The sequence below is a fragment of the Chrysemys picta genome, unplaced genomic scaffold (assembly GCF_011386835.1).
Source record: "Chrysemys picta bellii isolate R12L10 unplaced genomic scaffold, ASM1138683v2 scaf943, whole genome shotgun sequence".
Classification (NCBI taxonomy): Eukaryota; Metazoa; Chordata; order Testudines; family Emydidae; genus Chrysemys; species Chrysemys picta.
In genome coordinates this window covers 1-23706 of record NW_027053650.1, presented here as the reverse complement: position 1 = coordinate 23706, position 23706 = coordinate 1, and the positions used below count along the sequence as shown (strand labels likewise).

The window sequence follows — 23706 nt, the reverse complement described above, 5'->3', positions numbered from 1 at the left end:
TGCAAAACCTCACTCTCCTGTTAGTGTCTGTTGTGCAACCAGAACAATAAACGCTGGCACAGCAGACAGCTGTGTGTCCATCACCTCCCTTTGCGTCCATCTGTCTGCCTAGCTCCTTCTCCGCTGGCTCCAGCAACAGCACCGCTCTCAACAGAACATGTTTTCATGACCCTCTGGGCCTTCTAACTTGGCTGGATCTTGAGGTCTTTGCTCAGGAAAGACTCCCATTGACTTCAGTGGGAGTGTTGACTGAAGAAGGACGTCACGCCATGGCCTGGGATTGTCATGGTGTTCCCTACCCCCGTGCAGTCCTTGTACCTGCAATGTGTATGCACAGACCCCTACTCTTGACCAAAGCCCCCCACTGAACTCAATGGGGGTCTGCAAGGGAGTGATGGTTTGTGCGTGAACCTGTCTGCCCAGGACCTCACACTGAAGGCCTGTGGGTGGGTGGTGCCTGGGCCTCGTGCTGTGTCTCTGCACAGGGTGAATTCTACCCTTAATGAGTAGGATCAAGTGAGTCGACGCAGGTCCTTTGGGCCTGACTCTGGTGTAAATCAGGGCTAGCCCCACTGAAGTAAATGGAATTACGAGGTGGCGAGAATGGCCCACCGGGGAGTCAGTGGAGTTACACCCTGAGGGAAATCACCATCTCTGGCCCTTTCTCTGCACCTGGGCCCAAGCCAGCTGTTTGCCTTGTTAGAAAACGGTGCAATGAAATGTGTTAGACAAATATCACACGCACGCACACACACACACACACACACACACATGTTAGAGAAATGATGATAATATCAGGAAACAGGAATTTTTACTTTTTCTTTGGGTCTCTGCTGATGCAGCATTTTCCAGAACTTAACTGAAACAACTTCAGGCTTGCGTGAAACCTGGCTTGTGTGTCTGACTTTGTAAAACCTTGGTCCGTGTAAACAGCCGGGTGAAATGGGGACTTGGTAACTTCAGGGGCCTCCCAAGACAACCTAACAAGCAAAACCCAAGGCCGCAAAAACAGCCCTGTAAGATAAGAGCAACTGGATGGGGCCAGTGAAATGAACAGCGGAGAAAAGATGATAGAAGTAGACAGATCAAAATAAGTTTTCATAGGATAAGCAATAATATATTAGTTTGGGATTGTTATTGTGATTCATGCATAAGAAGGTTTTAGTCAAGTATCAGAGGGGTAGCCGTGTTAGTCTGAATCTGTAAAAAGCAACAGAGGGTCCTGTGGCACCTTTAAGACTAACAGAAGTACTGGGAGCATAAGCTTTCATGGGTAAGAACCTCACTTCTTCAGATGCAAGTAATGGAAATCTCCAGAGGCAGGTATAAATCAGTATGGAGATAACGAGGTTAGTTCAATCAGGGAGGGTGAGGTGCTCTGCTAGCAGTTGAGGTTTGAACACCAAGGGAGGAGAAACTGCTTCTGTAGTTGGCTAGCCATTCACAGTCTTTGTTTAATCCTGATCTGATGGTGTCAAATTTGCAAATGAACTGGAGCTCAGCAGTTTCTCTTTGGAGTCTGGTTCTGAAGTTTTTTTGCGGTAAGATGGCTACCTTTACATCTGCTATTGTGTGGCCAGGGAGGTTGAAGTGTTCTCCTACCTACAGGTTTTTGTATATTGCCATTCCTGATATCTGACTTGTGTCCATTTATACTTTTACGTAGGGATTGTCCAGTTTGGCCGATGTACATAGCAGAGGGGCATTGCTGGCATATGATGGCGTATATTACATTGGTGGATGTGCAGGTGAATGAACCGGTGATGTTGTGGCTGATCTGATTAGGTCCTGTGATGGTGTTGCTGGTGTAGATATGTGGGCAGAGTTGGCATCGAGGTTTGTTGCATGGGTTGGTTCCTGAGTTAGAGTTGTAATGGTGCAGTGCGTGGTTGCTGGTGAGAATATGCTTAAGGCTGGCGGGTTGTCTGTGGGCGAGGACTGGCCTGCCTCCCAAGGTCTGTGAAAGTGAGGGGTCGTTGTCCAGGATGGGTTGTAGATCACTGATGATGCGTTGGAGAGGTTTTACCTGGGGACTGTAGGTGATGGCCAGTGGAGTTCTGTTGGTTTCTTTCTTGGGCTTGTCTTGCAGCAGGAGGCTTCTGGGTACACGTCTGGCTCTGTTGATTTGTTTCCTTATTTCCTTGTGTGGGTATCGTAGTTTGAGAATGCTTGGTGAAGATCTTGTAGGTTTTGGTGTCTGTCTGAGGGGTTGGAGCAAATGCGGTTGTACCTCAGTGCTTGGCTGTAGACGATGGATCGTGTGGTGTGTCTGGGATGGAAGCTGGAGGCATGAAGGTAGGCATAGCGGTTGGTGGGTTTTCGGTATAGGGTCACACACACACACACACACACACACACACACACATACACACCCCTGTACATTTCACCGCTCCCCTGGAATTCTGTATCCAGCCCTTCGAGCTCCGACCCTGCCAGAAATCAGTCGTTTCTTACAGCTCTAAAATGAACTGCAGTTTTTTAAACTAACTCCCCATGGCCTCACTGGCTCAGTGTTGCTTTCCAATCCCTCCTGTGTCCTCCTTCGTGCGCGGACGGCCCCAGAAAGACGAATCACGATTCCCTGCTATACAGAACGTGGGACGGCTTGTGAGCTCTGGTCCTTCCCTTAACCAAGGCCAGCTTTTCGGTCGACTCATGCGCCCCCTAGTGGTCGATGCACATTCCCTCCCCGTGCCCCGGCTGTGGTAGCTTCAGCTTTGCTACAACAAGTGCAAATATCCTAAAACATCAGATCTAACGACCCATCCCCCCACCTCCAGGACAAGCTTCTGCTATTTCTTTGCAACTTTGAACCTCATCCCCACCAAGCAACTTCAGAACGTGACCTGGGCCTGCGCACACAGAGGAATGTACGAATTCCCACGCTGGATCAGAACCAGGGTCCATCTAGCCCAGTAGCCCGTCTCGGACACTGGCCGGCCCCAGATCTCTCAGAGGAAGATGTAAGAAACCCTGCGGCAGCAGATGGGGGATAATTAGGGTCACCCACCAACTTTCTAAATGTTGATAACCAGCCTCCCTGCCCTGCCCCCTGCTCTGTCTCTTCCCTCAAGGCCCCGCCCCTTGCTCCGCCTCTTCCCCCAAGGCCCCGCCTCCTGTTCCACCACTTCCTCCAGGCCCTGCCCCCCACTCTCTCCTTTCCCCTTCCTGCTTCCCCATAACTGGATCCGCTCCACCTCCCACCCCCCCACCAGCTGGGCTCCCTCTGCCCTGGGGCTGGCCGGGAGCTGCAGCCCATGACACGGAGCCTGCCTGGCCATGAGATGCAGGTAGGCGCTGGCACCGGCGGAGCAGGGGCTCACACGGGTTGATGACCCGGCACCTCCCATACCCCTGCCCGCAGTAACCGGACTCTTGGTGTCCGGTCAGTACATCTGACCAGACACTGCCCGGTCCCCTTTTGACCGGACTTTCTGGTCGAAAACCGGGCCCCTGGGAACCCTACATCATCTGCCCCCCATATAGATCTGATGCTGACATCTCACACATCCTCACACCCCTTGTGGCCATGGCAAGCTGGCCCAGGGCTGCCAAAGTGTACAAGAGACAGACTTCTCCCGCTCTGGGGGCTGAGAGAGACAGGTACCATCTGCCCAGCAGTGGGCCGCCCTGCACCCAGCCTGATTTCTCCTCGCACGGACCCTGAGCGCAAATCAAAAGTGACCCCCCCCCCAATGCTGACAATGAAACCAGAGTGAGTAGGGGGAGATTCGTGCCCCCCGCTGCTTGGGGGACGGCCCCCTGTGGCTATTTGTCCCCGATGAGGAGCATGATTCTCTTTCATGCACAGGCTTAGTGTGGGCCGGTCGCCTTGGGACAGAAGCAAGGGCCATCTCTTTAGATGTGTGTGTACAGCTCCTAGCGCAAAGAACGGGAGCCCCATTCCTGGCTGGGAGCCACTGAATACAAACATGAAATAATAACACCACTGACCGTCATGAGGGACAGGACGGACTCCCAAGCCTTAGGGAATTCACTCCCACGATGACAAATGGAATCTGTCCAGAGGGAGAGATTATATCTGTGTGTGTGTGTGTGTGTGTACATGCATTGTAGCCCCTTCCCCTTTATTTTAAGTCCCCAGGACATTTGCTTCCCTCCCCCCAGGCTCTCTCAGACACAATCTGCTCCTGCTCAGGACGAGCTGTGCACTGGAAAGGCTGGTGAATAAATCACGACGCTCCGGTGCTTTACAATCTGGGGAAGTGGCGCCGTTAGCTCCCCACAGAAGAGGAGCCCGACTGAAGCCGGAGTTAGCGGATCTATTTGTAAAATGAACCCTCCGTCCCCAGGCCCCGAGCCCCCCACTGCAGCCAGCGCTAACTGGATGATTCCGCCGGTGCCTCCTCCCCCTACTCCCTTCATGGCGTCAGGGTCTAGTGTGAGCGCTGGGGAGATCTTCATCACTCTGGCCAGCGCTGGCTGAGATGCAGCATCCCTGAGCAAGGCGGCCACTCAGCCAAGGCGTGAAACCGCCTGGACTGGAGAGATCCCAGCTAGGACCACTTCGTTCCTGGAGCACTGGTCAGTGAAGCTGGAGAGAGGAGGAGAAGGGGAGAATAGATCAGTTTGCTCCGGAGCTGTGATTCTGCTCACCAGGGGTGTTGATCAGCCCCTGCTGCGCGGTGGGGGAGCGGTGGGGCTGTGGACAGAGCGGGAGGCTTTCAGTTCTGATTGCACGAAGGAACTTCGGTTGGACAACACTGAGCAGGGCTCCAGCTGGCATCTTCCTTAGCCAGCCCAACCCTTCCTCCTCCCCGCGCTTCGTCCGACAGGTAAGGGGTCTCTTTCTGATCTTGGCAGGTTCGCTAGGAGAGAGCTGCTTTCACAAGAACACGCCCAGGGAGATGATATGCATGTGCTTAACAGCACAAGGGCAGCCGAGCAAAGCTTCGCCTGCAAACTCAGCGATGAGGGGAGCAAAGGGACTGGAAGTTTTCTTGCTGGTGCGTGAAGTTCCTTTTAAAACCCTCCTACAGCTGCCTTTGAAATCCAGACACGAAAGACATGGATATATCCAATGAAGCAAACTATCTGCTTCACTGTACAGCCTAGCTGTTATTTTGTACTGTGGTGGCCTTTGAGCTCATCTTTAGCTGCAAGGAAGCACGCACGATCTTACCGTTTTCATTCATAAGATTTACACCGGAGCACTTGAAATACACATATGCTCACAGCCCTTCATGGTACATATTTCTGTGCAGACACACACACGCACACACATGCACATACGCTCTGAAACCTGTCTGAAGTAGAGACAGGCGCACTATTCAAACTGAACAATTGATGTTGTTGAATGTTATTAAAGTTATCAAAGAAATTATCCAACAACTAACCAGCTCCATGATTAGCCCGTCCCTCCTAGGATAAAACACCCGGTAGACGAACAGGTAAGTGACAAAGAAATGTGGCTCTTAATTTATAGGTGAAGCAGAATGGCCCCGGACTGTGAGCGTTTGGGAAGCTTTAAGGTGGCTGCGTAAGACAAGGAGTTGCTACCTGGAAAGGAGACGAGTGTCCAGAGAAAGCATCCTCAAATGTTCCTGCTCACAAGGGACACAAGAGAAATGGAAGCTGGCTGTTAAAGGCGAGCCGTGAAGAAAAGGATCTCTGCAGGGCGTGCGGCTAAACGGTACGTATTGATTTATTACGCACAGTTCAGCTGGAATTCCTAGACGATAAAGCAAATGATGCGATGTGCAGAATTACTCAGTTCGGTAAATGTACCGGTGTCCTTAGGGAACGTTTCCATATGTATAGCTAGATGCGTGTACGTCAAATCTCTGCCTCTCGCACATGAATATGGTACACATCACAAAGTCACACATCCCTCATTCACATACACACGTCACGTTACACAACACACATGACACATGGCAGGCGCGAAACACCCAGCCCCACACATTACTCAAAACAGTCACACAACACCCATATGACACATACCAGCTACACAATGCCCATCCATGCACACATTACACATCCCAGTCACACACATATTACAGACACACACACATACAAAAGTCACACACACACACTCTCTCACAATCTTAGTTTCATAGATTTTACCTTGCCTGGACCTATGTATTTCTCCCTCTGCTATTATTTATCTATTTATCTCTGCAAAGTCTTCAGCTATTGTGTGTATAAAATACTCAACTTTCTTTTGCATCACATTGTATAATTATGCGCATAGACATGGAGTAAATGCAGGCAAAGTCCATTGTCTGGGCCTGGCTGGCGACTCGTGGCGTGGCACATCTTAGGTTCTGTCTGCACTGCAGTCGGGGCAGCAGGGGGCGGCATACCGAGCTAGCTTGCTAAAAACAGCGGGGTAGCCGCTGCGGCCCGGGCGAGCAGCCCACGTACGTCCCCGGGGCCCTGAGCACGACTGTACTGGAGCGCTAGCCGGTGCTGCCACCCGCGTCGCCGCCGTTACACGGCTCCAGCCGAACTCGCTCAGGTGTGGCTGCGTGTGCGGCAGGGCGGAGGGACCCCCAGAGAGCTAGACCCTGTTTAAAAAGCAAGTACCTGCCTCTCTCCGGTGCTTCTCCAGTCCCTGCATGACTGCAGTACTCGAGCACCTCAGAGTCTTTACTGTATTTATCCTCACGGGGCCCCCCGAGGCAGGGCAGTGCTGTGATCCCCACGGCACAGACGGGGAACTAAGGCACCAAGACAGCCTGAGAGTGACTGTCCCCAGGTCACCCGTGGCAGAGCAGGTCGCCCGAATCCCAGGCTAACACCCTAACCTCGGGCCAGCCAGAAGGCAGGGACAAAGACCCACATCGCAGGACCCTGCATTGTTCCTGCAAGGGAGAATGTTCCTGCTCTTCCTCACAAGATCCAGTGTCTCCCAGCTGGGAGTCACTGGCAAGTCAGGCTTCGGCTCTGGCAGCCCCGGTGATCCACCCCCCGGATGGCCAGTTCTCTTCCTACTTCTATACCCAGCAACTGCAACCAACTTCGGTTCTGTCTGCCAGGAGAGAGACTTTAGCACATGAGAAGTGATTCTACCCTGTTCCAGAAGGGGAGGCCAGGCTAAAGGAACCTGCCCCCTGCTTTATTCCCAGGGTCCGTGTGTTTGGTCTTGGGTGGTCTTAGGTATCCAGGAGTCCCCCCAGGGATGTCCCAGAAAAAAAAACTGTGCAGCAAATCCGCCAGTTCTGCCTTAGCCTTGAGAGGCTCCATTTGAACCTTCAGCGTCTCGTGATACTTATGGCCGGGGTAGATATTGTACATGGCAGATAACTACCCACGTTGCCCCTCTCCAATCCCTAAGAGCATGGTGCGTATGTGGCACGCTGCACAGGCAGTGCTAAGGAACGCAGCACGGTGCTGGCCAAGAGCCAGGCAGCCCCACGTCAGGGAGTAAATACACGTGACAAGGAATCTTCCCTCTGCCTATGCAACGCCCTGACTAGGGAATGGAAAACTAACAGGGAAAGAAAAGGATGAAGCTGATGGTGCCTCCGGCTGTGCCGGCATCTGGACTGATCAGAGCGGGTGGGACTGACTGATACACAACCACCCCTTTTTCCTAGAAGCCGGGAGCGTGGGTGTAATGCCTGGCATTTCGGTCGTGCCTAGAGCGTGAACCAAGACTCGGCAGCTCCAAGAGCATGACCCTCACTGCTGGAGCTAAAGGAATCCCATCCCTTGCTAGGAGCGGGAGCCGTCAGACGTGTCCTGACACATGGGCTGTAACACGGAACAGCTGGCTACACCGCTGCAGAGACCGGCTGGCTCCTCGCAGGAAGGACGGTGCAATGGGAAGAGCACTAGCAGAGGCTGCGGGGGAGACCTGGGTTCGACTCCCTCCTCTACCACAGGCGCTGTGTGTGCTTGGACAGGTCACTGTGTGTCTGTGCCTCAGTTCCTGTCTGTACCATGGAGATCCCAGCCTCCCTGGGGTGGTGAGAGGATAAACACAGCGCAGATTGCCAGGCGTGCTGATCCCGTGGGAACAGAAGGGCTATGGAAGAACCTTACACAGAAGCAGCCGGAGTTGGATCCAGATCGGACGGTTCACAGCGTTTAGACCCAAACTCTGAGGGAACAGGAGAGGGTTCAATCTTAACGATCCACCAGGATCTGGCCCGTCTCTGGTGCAAAGGCATAGCTGCTGCCGCTACTCAGCGTTCACCCTGGAGCTTTAAAACCATCTGCACGGGAGGGTAAATGTTAGTCTGTAACCCTGAGCCTCCTGCAGGAGGAAAATCATTGCGATGCCGCATTCTGACCTTGTTCTAGCTTTAGCTCACACAGTAACGCTTGTGCCGGGGAAGCGGATTATTCACTGTTATAGTGGAGCAAACAAAGACTTTGATTACAACAGAGGAACTCGGATCCACTGACACTGGTCGCTGCGCTGCACTAGCACCTCTTAGGACAATGAAGAGGGACCCCCCAAAAAATGAGATATTTAAAATCCCACCTCCAGTTCCTCCCACCCTCTTGTGAGACGTTAGGCTCTGCATATTCTCCCTCCCATCCAGGCCAGTGACAGGTGATGGTCCCTCTGGCAAAGCAAGGCTGAATGTTCGTTCCTCTACAGAAGCAGTGTGGTCTAGTGGAAAGGGCACTGGGCTGGCACTGAGTAGATGTGGGGTCTGTTCCAAGGTCTGTTGCTGAGCCACTGTGTAACCTGGGGCAAGTCACCTCATCTTTGTGTGCCTCAGTTTCCCTACCTAGTCTGAGGACAGTTTCAGAGTAGCAGCCGTGTTAGTCTGTATCCGCAAAAAGAACAGGAGTACTTTTGTTAGTCTCTAAGGTGCCACAAGTACTCTTGTTCTTTCTGAGGACAGTGGCACTCAGCCACCATGGTAAAGTGCCTAGAGCTCTCTGGATGAGCAGGTACCTAGCAAATCTCCTCAGTACCTAGGCAAATTCTGCATCAACCCATCAAGGCTGTTCCTGAACAGAAATTCCCTGTGTTGTTACTGAAGAAGCCTGGAACATGAGATTCTGACTGCAAAGAAGCGGTGCCACCCGCTCTCTGGATGGGATGTGCCTTCGCTGGTTTCTCTGAGATTTCTCTTGGAAAGTGCTGCCACCCAACAGCAGTCTCTGAGAAGCCGCCCGATCGCTGAGCAGGCTAATTGCCCGACTATACAACAGCGGCCCCTTCATTGCTGCTAACTTGCTTGGGCTCTCATCTTGTTTTCATGCACAGCACCTTCCCAATTAGCTTTTACATCTGGGAGGGGAAAATAGGTCTTGTAACAAATCCACTGCTAACCTGGACTTCAGGACTGGCACCATGCTGCACTGCACAGACACTCAGAATTTCACATTGACATTTCAGATCCTCCTTCTCCAAGAGCCCAGACCAGTCTGCTCAGAGGGAGGATCTCCCTTAAATATTTACACTATAGGGCTTGTGACACACAGTATGGCAGTTCTCAATCCATCCAGCAGAGGGCAGTAGTAACACATACACACACACGACAGTTCATTACAATATCAAGGAGTTATCTTACGGTTTGTGGTTTAAATTGCTATGTACCAGCCTCTGCCAGTTTTGGGTGCCCCTTGCCAGTGTACTGTTAGAAAGCTGCATTCATAGACTGGTGAGAGGCTCACAGATCGGGGGCAGAGCCTTAGGGGGTACAGGAATCCCTGCCATATGATGCAGAGAAAAAATGTGCACCCACCACTTTTCCCCTCAATGCTTAAGACTCTGCATCTCCCAACACCTCGGCTTTGTAATTGCTACCCAGCCAGTAGTGATCTGAGCCTCCCAGACCCTTGGGGAGGTGGGGAAGGAATTTTGCAGCTCGGGAACACATAGATGAAGCCACTTGCCCAAAGCCACACAGACGGTCTGTGCCAAAGCTGGGAATAGAACCTAGATCTCTGGGTCCTGTGCTTCAACACACTCACTAACACACTCACTCTCCCCCACGCTGGCCATTTTCTCCTGACACTTGAACCTGTGACCTTGTCCTTAGAGATGGGTCTGGATCCGAACACCCTGGACTCTGGGGAAGCCAGGCTCTGAGATACCAGAACCAGCCACCTGTATAATAGAGCTAAAGCTGTCTCCTTTCAAACCCAGGCCAGAATCCACAGAACTCCTGGCATGCAGATAACGCCCTGACCAGCACTTTCTCCAGGAGTGGCACCTGGCCAAGCCCCCCTGAATCAGCACATGATCCGACAGCACAGAGCCTACAGACTGTTTCCATTCACTGTTGGTTCTTTATTGATGTGTTCTCTCTGACAATGCGTTCGGAGCTGTACAGGACACTAAATGAGGACAGTCCCTGACTCAAGAGCTTCCAACCTCAGAGATGGAGACGGGACGTGCTGGAAGCCGAGAGAGATAATGGTTGGGTTCTAATCTGGGGGACATCATGGAAGGAGCAAGTCTCACAAGGAGCATTGTCCATCTCTAAAGGACAGAGCACGGGAGATGGGCTGGTGAGCTTCATTTCTCTTCTTCAGCGTCCCGTCCTCCCTCAATAAAACACCTTTTCCAGGTACGCGTTCAGGAACATGCCAGTGCGATCCAGCTCCTCCCGCATGGTGCAGAACTTCCGGAAGCCGGGATACATCTTCTCAAAGTCCTTCCGGGTACAGGTGTGAGCCTACGAGAGAGCGACTGTGTCAGCGAACCCTCCGCCCACGAACACTGAGCAACAATGGCAGACGTGAGCTCTCTGTGTGTTCGTCTGGAGAGATCTACAGGCGCGTACACTGCCTGGGGCCAAACACAGCAACAGAGTCCTGACCCCAGAGGCTTTACAATCAGGCTGGCTCCATCTGGACAGGAGCAGCACAGGGTGGTGTGGTTCTTACAGGTGGAAGGTCTGTGACGTCCAGGGGTGGCCAGAACTAATACATACAGTGAAACCTGCCCTGAAACCCCCATGCCTCAGACACCTTTAGGGACATCTCCCGTTTTGTAAACCCAGGTCTGCGGCTCATTTCCAAGCCCAGCCTTGAGAGTCCACACTGCATGGTAAACCTGGGCTTACAATTGCTGGGCCCGGGTCTTCCAGTCGTGCTAATGCATCCATGCTGCACAACATAGACCTTGCATGGTGTCAAGTATCAGGGGTTAGCCGTGTTAGTCTGTATCTACAAAAACAACAAGGAGTCTGGTGGCACCTTAAAGACTAACAGATTTATTAGGGCATAAGCTTTCGTGAGTAAAAATCTCACTTCTTCGGTGCATCCGAAGAAGTGAGATTTTTACTCACGAAAGCTTATGCCCAAATAAATCTGTTAGTCTTTAAGGTGCCACCAGACTCCTTGTTGTTAACATAGACCTTCTGACTCCGGTCCACAGCTTGTCCTGGGTCCCCACTGCACAATGGCAGGGGTTGGACCCGACTCACAGCAGGACCTGGGCTCTGACCCACCCCCTAGCAGGGTCCTAGGGCCCAGGCTCTGAGTGCTTGGGGTGTGGACGGAAGAGGGACTTGGTCTCAAACCTGAACCAGAGCCCGGGCTCCGTGTGCAGTGTAGACAGACCCTCTATGTCTGAAGGGACCACGTTTGCCCTCATGGGTCTAGACTGAAAGCTGAGCCATGCCACCCCTTCCCCCATCTCTCCTCAGCCCCATTGCCCTAGGATAGGGTTACCATATTTGAACATTGAAAAAAGAGGACACTCCATGGGGCCCCGGCCCCGCCCCAACTCCGCCCCTTCCCCTCCCCCGGTCCCACCCCTTTCCCCACCCCCGGCCCCGCCCAACTCCGCCCCTTCCCTGCCCCCATTCCAACCCCTTCCCCAAAGTCTCCGCCCCCTCCCCTGAGCACCCCACATTCCCCCTCCTCCCTCCCAGCCACACGAAACAGCTGCACCAATTCTAAAGTCAGGCACTCCACTAGTATAGACTCCCATGACTTTAATGAAGCTGCTCAGTGGAGGATCTGCCCCGGCGCTCAGTTTTTGGGAGCGGTCAGGACACGCAGCTCACACTGTTCTGTTTCCCAGCTCCCCAGATGCCTTGGAGCACCCAGTTCTCCTCCCTGCCCGGTAAAATCCCGGACATTTTGAGCTATTTAATTATTTAATTCTAAAACGTAATTCTTTATATGTAGTGAACTTTGTATTTTCGTTTTGGCATTGTGTTTGCTCCTAGGATCAGGGGCAGCCAGGGTCTCCACGTGCTGGGCCCGCCACAAGCCAAGCTCAGAGGCTCCCATTGGCTGGGAAAAGCTCCAATGGGAGCTGTCGGAGCCAGCCCCTGCAAGCCCTGCCCCCGCAGCTCTGATTGGGCAGGTATTTCGCAGTGATCCACCACACTGCTGTGTCTCATCACAAATGGGGAGCTGAGTGCCATACAGCACACCCCAGCCCCAGGAGCTCTGATCCACTTGCAGGCAAGGCAGCCCGATGCCCATCGCAGCCAGAGCTCTGATCCCTCTGCACACTCCTGCCTTTTTCACACTGCCCTCCCCTCCTCCCCCACCACAGTCAGTGCTTTTTGGCGACTCCCCGGAGCAGCTCCCCCAGCGCTGCCCCCCACCTGTGCAATCAGCGGCGCATGGTACTCCCAGCTTTGCTGGCATCCCTGGCTTACCTTAGAGCAGGCTCTGGCGACTGCTGCTGCTCCCTGACTCTTCGGCTCTGTTTAAGAGCCAAGCTGCCCTAGTGCTACCGGCTTCAGGCACTTCTCCTACCTGGGCTCTAGCTGAGCTGCTCCTGCCAGCTCAGACTGTAAGAGCCGAGCTGCTGGCTTCTGGCAGCCCTCCCCTACCTCAGGACCCAGAGCTGGCTGGACACGTCCCTTCCCCAGCTCCAGCCGAGCTGCTCGGCTCCGCCCCCTCAGACTTACAGAGCAGAGCTGCAGGAGCCAGCGTTACCGGCTTCAGGCAGCCTCCCCCCTGCCTCCGGACCCTGCACCGTGGGAGCAGCTCAGCTGGAGCCGGGTAGGAGAAGTGCCTGGCTGGGGGCTCGGGGTCCGGAGGCGGGGGGGGGGGGAGCTGCCCGAAGCCAGTAGCGCTTGCTCGGGCAGCTTGGCTCTGTAAATCTGAGAGAGGAGGAGTGGAGCAGAGCCACAGGGGGAGAGGAAGTGCCGGCCATTTTCCCGGACATGTGTGGCTTTTCAGCAATTCCCCCCGGACGGGGGTTTGATTGCTGAAAAGCCGGACATGTCCGGGAAAAAGAGGACGTATGGTAACCCTACCCTAGGACGATCCTCACCTACCGCCCCTCCTTGAATCTAATGAGGCCTTTCCCTGCCCCCAGAGGGACAATGACTGATTCATGCCACCCCACCCCTGCCCGGCCCCTAGCCCCACTGTCCTGTATATGGCCTCCTGTGCCCCTCACAGTGAGTGAGGGGGCTGGGAACCCGCAGCAGTGGAGATAGGGCATGGCAGAGAGGACAGGCCAGAAGGTTCCCAGATGAGCCGGATCAGGACTCTGCCTCAGCGAGCATCTAGGCCGGCCCTACTCCACCCTCCCACCCCCCGCAGCCACCCTCCTTGTTACCCTCAGAACCTGGAGCGTGAGTCCCAGTGTCTAGTTCACAGGGTTAAAGAGCAAGGGCTGGGCTCAGAGACCTGCGCTCTGATTCCTCCCTGAGCCCATGGGCCAGGCTGCAGCGGTACCTTTGCCCAGTGCGGTCGCCCCCCAGCCTTCTTCATGACGCTCTCGTAGGCCAGCCAATAGTCCAGCCGGGGCACGTCCTTCCCGTAGGGCCTGAGGGCACAGGGCAGAGTCAATGGCTAGCAGCTGCCTCCGTCCCCCTTCACAGGGGGTTTCTTTGGCATTAAGACGACAAAGGGGGCACATGACACAAACTCATTCACCTCTGACATGGACTGGTCACTCGGGGGAGACAGAGCTACCCTCGCCTTCACAGAGGTTATGGATTCCCCCACTGGGGGATGCTCATGGGACCTACCGGAGTTTGAGTTCTGCAGCCAGCCCTACTCGAGCCAGCAGTGGGGTGTGAACCCGGCACTGTCGGCGCTAGAAGCAGCAGCCGCGGCCGCGTGAGCTCAAGGACTAACCCCAGCTGGGTAGGGCCTGCGGTAGACTCTGCTCCAGCTCAGACTAGACGCGCTCTGTCTCCTAAGCCTGGGTTAAAACTGAGCCCCGGGCACCTGGGGTGAATGTCAGGAAAAGCTCCTTGGGAGGGAGATGGTGGATCTCTGCTGTGCAGTGTCCCCCGGGAAAGGGCTGGAGACTCATCGCTTGGGACATTTAACATCAGACCGGACGGAGCCACCATCTCGCTGCTGGGCCTCAAACCGCCCTTCCCCACAGTGGGGCGAGCTCAGAGCCTGACCACATCTCCCCCTAGCGCTGGAAGGGCAGGGGCTGGGGGTTGAGATTGAGGGGCACCAGCAGAGCTGTGGGGGGGGTGCCCAGGGCTGGGATAGCAGGAGGCTGTGGGTTCGGACTGAGGAGATCAGCAGAGTTCTGCGGGGGGTGCCCAGGCTGGAATAGCAGGGGGCTGAAGGTTGGGCTGAAGGGCATTGGCAGAGTTAAACCCATTGGCATTGGGGGGAGGAATAGCTCAGTGGTTTGAGCATTGGCCTGCTAAACCCAGGGTTGTGCATTCAATCCTTGAGGGGGCCATTTAGGGATCTGGGGCAAAATCAGTACTTGGTCCTGCTAGTGAAGGCAGGGGGCTGGACTGGACTTGATGACCTTTCAAGGTCCCTCCCAGTTCTAGGTGATCAAATAGAATAGCTGGGGGGAGCAGGGCTGGAAGAGTCAGGGGGCTGTGGGTTGGGGCTGAGGCACACTGGCAGAGCTGAGGGGGAGCAGGGCTGGAAGAGTCAGGGGGGGCTGTGGGTTGGGGATGAGGCACACTGGCAGAGCTGAGGGGGAGCAGGGCTGGAAGAGTCAGGGGGGGCTCTGGGTTGGGGCTGAGGCACACTGGCAGAGCTGAGGGGGAACAGTGCTGGAATAGCCGGCGGGGGGGGGCTGCGGGTTGGGGCTGAGGCACACTGGCAGAGCTGAGGGGGAGCAGGGCTGGAAGAGTCAGGGCGGGCTGTGGGTTGGGGCTGAGGCACACTGGCAGAGCTGAGGGGGAGCAGGGCTGGAAGAGTCAGGGGGGGCTGCGGGTTTGGGGCTGAGGCACGCTGGCAGAGCTGAGGGAGGGGAAGCTTTCACAGCTGCCTGCACCATACTTGGCTCTAGCTGGCATTAAAATCCCTCCCTTTTGTGAGCGATTTATGTGCGGAGTCGTTATCAAAGAGAAGATACTGCGAGCTAAGCCGGGACCAGAACCACCTTCCAGCCTCTCACCACCAGCAGAGCTGGTCCCTGCAGAACGGCCCCTCAGGCTAACAGGGAAGTGATGCTGCTGAGTTTCTGTGCAACACTGGGGAGCTCAGCACAGCTCAGCGCTTTTAACTCTCAAGCGCTGTGCAAGTCCCCATGCTAGCTACCATGGGATCCTACTGATTAACAAAGCGAAGAGTGTAATGAGACCACAAAGTACAGCTGGGAGCCTGCTAACAGGCTTTGTCATTTCCCTGTTTTTTTAACTTGTAGTAATGACACACAGTAGCTCTGGGAAACCCTCATGCTTCAGGGCATAAGCCACCCTCTCACTCAGGTCAGGAAGAAACTTTCCCCACGGGCAGGGTATCCCACACAGTCACTTAATGAGACAGGTCCTACTCCAAAAGCTTACCATCTAAATAGACAAGATAGACAAATGCTAAGAGGAGAACACGGAGGCACAAAGGCACGGCAGCATTGCTCACACGCTTGCTTTGTCCAACCCTGCCTGTGGGCAACTGATTGTTCCTTCCTAAATGGAGTACTTTGCATTTGTCCTTATTGAATTTCATCCCATTTACTTCAGACCATTTCTCCAGTTTGTCCAGATCATTTTGAATTTTAATCCTGTCCTCCAAAACACTTGCAACCCCTCCCAGTTGGTCTCTTCTGGCCTTGGAATCTATGTCTCTGGGACTCTATTCCAGGATAACTCAGACAAGCCAAAGAGAAATTAAGCCTCCCCCATGTCATGTACACTAGACAATCTGCAACTGAAGCTGAATTATTCAGCCTGTCAATGGGATACCGGCTGCCCTGGCGTGGCCCCTTTTCAGGACTCGTCCTCCGCTGAGAAACCAGGCGTCAGAAAGGGTGCAGGCCATCAGGGCAACCCACCGGGGAAAGAGACAATCCAGGGGGAGCGAGGGAAGGGGCAGACACTAGCCAGATGGAAACAATACTGAACTGCGGGGGAGGGAGGCGAGGGTGCAAGACCGGTTTACGCTCTGAGGGAACTGAAACAACTTGGGAGAAGAATAGTAACAATGGCCTTGATTCTGATCTCCTGACGTCAGCGTAAGAGAGGAATAACGCCGCTGGAGTCACTGCAGCTGTATTGGTGGAAGTTCAGAGGCAGGCCACGGCTGAGCCTGGCCCTTGCTTTTGACCCCTGTGGGGTCACGTCTTTTATCGTAGAATCATAGCAACATAGGGTTGGAAGGGACCTGAGAAGTCATCAAGTCCAGCCCCCTGCGTTGTGGCAGGGCCAGGTAACCCTAGACCTGCCCTGACAGGTGTTTGTCCAGCTGTTCTGAAAAACCTCCAATGACGAGGATTCCACAACCTTTCGTTGGAGCCAGTTCCAGAGCGTCACTCCCCTTGGAGTTCGAACACTTTCCCGAATATCTAACCTACATCTCCTTTGCCACAGGTTAAGCCCATGACTTCTTGTCCTACCGCCAATGGACATGGAGAACAATTGATCGCTCTCTTCTTTATAGCAGCCAGTCACGTATTTGAAGGCTGTTATCCATTCCCCCCACACCCCCCAGTCGTCTTTTCTTAGAAATAAACATGTCCCTTTTTTTAACCTTTCCTCATAGGTCAGGTTTTCGAAAGCTTTGATCAGTTTTTGTTGCTCTCCTCTGGACTCTCTCCAATTTGTCCACATCCAGGAGCAGCGCCAGGGTTTTTGGCACCCTAGGCGGGGGTCCTTCCACGCTCCCGGTCGTCGGCGGCAATTCTGCGGCGGGGGGGTCCTTCCGCACTCCCGGTCTTCGGGGCACTTCGGCGGCGGGTCCCGGAGCGAGTGAAGGACCCGCCGCAGAATTGCCGCCGAAGACCCGGAGCGCGGAAGGACCCCCCCACTGCCGAATTGCCGCCAAGGGCAGCAAAATGCCACCCCCCCAAATCCTGGTGCCCTAGGCGACCGCCTAGGTTGCCTAAATGGAAGCCCCGGCCCTGTCCACATCTTTCATAGTGTGTGGCACCTGGAACTGGACACAGTACTTCAGATGAGGCCCACCAGTGCCGAGTAGAACAGGACAATTACCTCACATATGACACTCTTGAGACACTTCCCTGATGCTGGAATATTTGCAGGTCTCCCAAGGCCAAATGCCCCTCGTGTAGTGACATCTTGGAGCGTGTGGTGTCTTTGGTATTAATAGGAGCTCCGTAATCCCTGATGTTGGCTCAGTTTGCAAAATGCGACAGAAACCTGCACAGAAGAGCAAACAGCAGCATTGGAAAGCTCAGCTGTGTATCCCGGGAGCTTGTTTCTGCGCTCACACACACAATATCAATCAGGAATTACTCCGTGGAGTTCTGCAGAGTACGCTGGGTCAGCACGACGCTCTAAGCATCCAGCTAAGAAGGGGAGGAAAGTCATATACGATAATGTTCATATGCATCATAGACGCATCTCTCCTAGGCAGGTATCACAGAATGTGGCTCAGATGGAAAAGATCATCCAAATCAGACACTCACCGTAGCTCTAGGGCCTGCTTAATCCCCTTGGGCTCATCCTCTCGGATGCTGGCGGCAGGAGACTGGTTCGCAGTGCGTGACAGCGTTACAGATGCATGGCTCCCCTCCCGAAGCAGACAATTAGCCTGACAATGCTGCGCACTACACAGGCTACACCTCCCGCGAGAAGGCTGTAGCGCCCCAGGAACACGCCACAGGAAATGAGCCATGAAATGTGATGTTCAAGTTATTGTTTTAACCTAGAAAAAATCTTGAGTCAGGTCCCCCAGAAATCGAGAGATTGGTTCCAAAACCATGATTAAAATAATAATAATAAAAATACATTTGGGTTCTGTTTATTCACCTTCTGGGTTTTCAGGCTTTAGGATGCACTTGGGTCACATTTTTTCTTTTCTGAACAACCATGAATGCCAGAAACTCACTTCTTGTTGTCATGGAAGCTGAGAGCCTCATCTAATCACGTGCCTCCAGCAGTTGAGGCTTTGCATCACATGTAGCGACTCTCCTGATAAAATGCAGGCTTGAGTAATGCTGTGTGAATGTGTACAGTCAATGGAGGTATCCTTAGTCATACTGAGCAGAGAATTGCTTCATCAGATTTTCTTCTGAACATTCTCCTCTCCTTGTCTCTGAATGGAACAGTGCCAGGGTGGAAGATGGTGGCCATAATGGGTCAGACCAAAGGTCCATCTAGCCCAGAATCATGTCTTCTGATAGTGGCCAGTGGATGTTGACAGACAGACACCCGGTCTGGGGACCCATCCCATCCAGAGCCTCACAGCACCTGCCTGATTCACTGTGGTGTTACCCCAATTTCATGCCATTCTCCAAGGGGTTATGCTGGTGAACGCCATTCCAGAAGGATGTCAAGTATCAGGGGGTAGCCGTGTTAGTCTGTATCTACAAAAACAACAAGGAGTCTGGTGGCACCTTAAAGACTAACAGATTTATTTGGGCATAAGCTTTCGTGGGTAAAAACCTCACTTCTTCGGATGCATAGAGTGAAAGTTACAGATGCAGGCATTATATACTGACACATGGAGAGCAGGGAGTTACTTCGCAAGTGGAGAACCAGTGTTGACAGGGCCAATTCAATCAGGGTGGATGTAGCTCCTTCTCATAACACAAGAACTAGTGGTTATGAAATGAAATGAATAGGCAGCAGGTTGAAAACAAACAAAAGGAAGTATTTTTGCACACAATGCACAGTCAACCTGTGAAACTCTTTGCCAGAGGATGTTGTGAAGTCGAAGACCCCTCCTGACAAGGGTGACAAGATGAAGACATCTCCATTAGCATACAGAATGGAGAGCAGAGACAACTCCCCTCGCCTCATCTGCATGGAAGATGGGACAGGAAGACATCTCAGTTTACATACAGAATGGAGAACAGAGAACCACACTGAATTCTGGGACCAGAAAAAGCAGGGAAGCACTGCATCCTGGGAATCTCTGCTCCAGATGCTAATGAACCTATGTCTGCACACACCCAGCTCAGCAATTATCAGACCAATTCTAGTAATGAATCCTTAATTGATATCCAAATACTGAAGCAGCCTAGTTGCATTGTGAGCTCCCTGGAAGAAAACACCACCCAGAGCCAAGAGTGATCAGCTCCTATCATCTAACAACATTGTCAATCTTTCCAACCACACACTTAGCCCAGCAGAAGAGTCTGTCCTATCTCGGGGACTCTCTTTCTGTCCCACCATCCCCACGAACATGATACAGTTCTGCGGTGATCTGGAAGCCTACTTTCGTCGTCTCCGACTCAAGGAATATTTTCAACGCACCACTGAACAGTGCACTGACCCACAGGAACCCTCCTACCAACACTACAAGAAGAAGAACTCTGCGTGGACTCCTCCTGACGGTCGAAATGACAGACTGGACCTCTACATAGAGTGCTTCCGCAGACGTGCACAGGCTGAAATTGTGGACAAACAACATCACTTGTCCCATAACCTCAGCCGTACAGAACGCAATGCCATCCACAGCCTCAGAAACAACTCTGACATTACCATCAAAGGGGCTGACAAAGGAGGTGCTGTAGTCATAATGAACAGGTCAGATTATGAACAGGAGGCTGCCAGGCAACTCTCCAAGACCACATTCTACAGGCCACTATCCTCTGATCCCACTGAGGAATACCAAAAGAAACTACACCATCTGCTCAAGAAATTCCCAGCTACAGTACGGGAACAAATCTACATGGACACACCCCCAGAACCCAGACCAGGGGTATTCTATCTGCTACCCAAGATCCATAAACCTGGAAACCCTGGACGCCCCATCATCTCAGGCATTGGCACTCTGACAGCAGGATTATCTGGCTATTTGGACTCTCTCCTCAGACCCTACGCTACCAGCACTCCCAGCTATCTCCGAGACACCACCGACTTCCTGAGGAAACTACAATGCATTGGTGTTCTTCCTGAAAACACCATGCTGGCCACCATGGATGTAGAAGCTCTTTACACCAATATTCTACATGAGGATGGACTACAAGCTGTCAGGAACAGTATCCCAGATGAGGCCACAGCACGCCTGGTGGCTGAGCTTTGTGACTTTGTCCTCACCCACAACCACTTCAGATTTGGGGACAACTTATACCTTCAAGTCAGTGGCACTGCTATGGGTACCCACATGGCCCCACAGTATGCCAACATTTTTATGGCTGACTTAGAACAACGCTTCCTCAGCTCTCGTCCCCTAGTGCCCCTCCTCTACTTGCGCTACATTGATGACATCTTCATCATATGGACCCACGGAAAGGAGGCCCTTGAAGAATTCCACCTGGACTTCAACTATTTCCACCCCACCATCAACCTCAGCCTGGACCAGTCCACACAAGAAATCCACTTCCTGGACACTACAGTACAAATAAGTGATGGTCACATAAACACCACCCTATACCGGAAACCTACTGACCGCTATATGTACCTACATGCCTCCAGCTTCCATCCAAGACACATCACACGATCCATTGTCTACAGCCAAGCCCTAAGATACAACCGAATTTGCTCCAACCCCTCAGACAGAGACAAACACCTACAAGATCTTTATCAAGCATTCGTAAAACTACAATACCCACCTGGGGAAGTGAGGAAACAGATTGACAGAGCAAGACGGGTACCCAGAAATCACCTACTACAGGACAGGCCCAACAAGAACAATAACAGAACACCACTGGCCATCACATACAGCCCCCAGCTAAAATCTCTCCCGCGCATTATCCACGATCTACAACCTATCCTGGAAAATGATCCCTCACTCTCACAGACCTTGGGAGGCAGGCCAGTCCTCGCTTACAGACAACCCCCCAACCTGAAGCAAATACTCACCAGCAACTACACACCACACCACAGAAACACCAACCCAGGAACCTATCCCTGTAGCAAACCTCGTTGCCTACTCTGTCCCCATATCTACTCTGGCGACGCCATCAGAGGACCCAACCACATCAGCCACACCATCAAGGGCTCATTCACCTGCATATCCACTAATGTTATATATGCCATCATGTGCCAGCAATGCCCCTCTGCCATGTACATTGGCCAAACCGGACAGTCCCTCCGCAAAAGAATAAATGGACACAAATCGGACATCAGGAATGGTAACATACATAAACCAGTAAGTGAACACTTCAATCTCCCTGGTCATTCTATTACAGATTTAAAAGTCACTATCATTGAACAAAAAAACTTCAGAAACAGACTTCAAAGAGAAACAGCAGAACTAAAATTCATTTGCAAATTCAACACCATTAATCTGGGCTTGAATAGGGACTGGGAGTGCCTGGCTCATTACAGAAGCAGCTTTTTCTCTCCTGGAATTGACACCTCCTCATCTATTATTGGGAGTGGACTACATCCACCCTGACTGAATTGGCCCGGTCAACACTGGTTCTCCACTTGTGAAGTAACTCCCTGCTCTCCATGTGTCAGTATATAATGCCTGCATCTGTAACGTTCACTCTATGCATCCGAAGAAGTGAGGTTTTTACTCACGAAAGCTTATGCCCAAATAAATCTGTTAGTCTTTAAAGTGCCACCAGACTCCTTGTTGTTTTTGTAGATACAGACTAACACGGCTACCCCCTGATACTTACTACCACCACGATGCTTCTGTCCCCAGAAGCCTTTACAGCTATTCTGAGAAAAAATGGGCCCTTTCCCCACAAAAATGGTCTATAGGGGACTGCTGCAGGCAGCAGGTGGAGAAATAATCTAATCAAATTATGTAACTATTGGGTAATGTGATCAAAATCACTAAAGGAATGTCAGGGGTTTCTATTGGAACTTAACTTGACTGCCCCTGGCTGTCTCTGGTTGTACAAGATGGGAGTGTAATCGGGTACAGTTGTGTAAAAAAAAAAAAAAAAGTAATCAGTGAAAAAAATGTTAGGCAAAAATAGTTTTGTGCATGCATAGGAAAAGGAAAAGGGGAGCAATGATGGGAACACTGAGCCTTGGGGAGGCGCTGGGGGATTGGACTGTCGCTTTGGTGGGGGTGCATGAAAACTCTGTGGGCACGGGGGTGGGGGCAGTTACACCTTGTGTAAAATTAATATGGCTAATATAATGTTATGGAAATTAAACTATTTCCCAGGACATGTGCAGTGTATATTGGAAAAGGGGTAAAAGAAATGCAAACAAAATGTGGTACTTAATTAAAATCCTATTAGGGCTCCAAAAGAAGCCACAATAAATTGTGCTTTCTTTTTCAAATCTCTGTGTGTTTTAAAGCAGGAGATGAAAGTGAAAAGTAATGAGAACTCTGGTGGAAGTGAAATGTGTCCCTTTTAAGACAAGCCAAGAAAGCCTCTGTGTAAATGCAAATTACGTAACTGATGGGGGAAGAAGAAAACTACCCATAAGTAGCAGCACAAAAAATTTGGAAATAATAAATCCATCTGGCCAGCAAACAAGCTACTAGAAACCTCAGATTATGGCCCTCCAGAAGAGGGAGGTGAAAAAACAAGTCAAGCCTGAAAATAAGGGGGACAGGTTAACCCTAACGGGGGGTGTGTGTGTGGGGGGGGTGTACAAAGCCAAAATCTAAAGCTGTCTCTCAGCTATTACCTGAAAATAAACGTAAAGCTTGGTACAGCAAAAAAACTATTGCAAACCTGGTCTGTTGTACAAGAGGGGAAACTGAGGCACGCCACCTCATACATTTCATAAATGACCAGTGAGTGGGGTAATTCACTAGCCTGACTATAAAACAAAATAAGAACAGCCTAAAGGTAATTCTTCTGTTTTTCCTGCAATTAGCAAGGAAATTTGTAAAAGGAATTGGTATTATTATTAAGCAATAATCTGTCCCCACGAAAGGGGGTAAAAATTGTTTCTTTTGTTTTTCAGACACTCTACAAGCATGCTGGCGCCAGCGAAAGAATAACCCAGAATACTATGAATCTGTGTTTTGCGTTGTTTGTCTGTGGTGTGTGTCTTGTTGCTAGCATGACGTGGGTGGGGGATGGCTTCAAAAGGCTGACAGGGGTGGAAAATGTGTACGAAAAGGCAAAATGCTCAACGAGGAGGCCAGCACCTGTGTAACAGCTACCATGGTACCTGAAAATAGAACGGCAACTAAAATGATGCTTGCTAAAAGTTTACCCCAATAAACATCAAATTGTTTGCGCCTTTGAACTTTGGGTATTGTTGCTCTGTTCATGCGAGAAGAACCAGGAAAGTAAAAGGGTAAAAACATAAGCCCCCTAACACGGGGGAGGGGCTGTAGGGAGCTGAGGGTCTTGCTCACCTCTGATGCGTGCAGTCCCTTTGTGATGTCAGGACCCGCCTGGTCCTGGCCCTTTATGATGCGTCACTGGAACAAACAGCCTCTCGGGAGAGATCCAGTGGCAGCACCAGCAGGGAGCCCAGTGTCCTGACCGTCCTCCCCAGCACGAGGATGGGGATCACGCAGAGCTGGTTCTGGGCCTGCTGGGACAGCCCCTGGGTGCTGTACACCTGCGTCCTTCTGGTCCTGGTCATC

The 23706-nt window shown here is 52.2% G+C and overlaps 1 long non-coding RNA gene across 2 annotated transcripts; it reads left to right on the top strand.

Annotated features, from left to right (window-relative positions):
- The first annotated feature begins 3169 nt into the window (after positions 1–3169).
- LOC135979515 (uncharacterized) lies at positions 3170–23320 on the top strand. 2 transcript variants are annotated; one of them, XR_010596808.1, is made up of 3 exons: positions 3170–3290; positions 5447–5653; positions 23073–23320. It is a non-coding gene; the product is annotated as an uncharacterized LOC135979515 (long non-coding RNA). The 2 variants fall into 2 exon arrangements; XR_010596809.1 differs by lacking the exon at positions 3170–3290 and adding an exon at positions 4671–4796.
- The last annotated feature ends 386 nt before the right edge of the window (positions 23321–23706 follow it).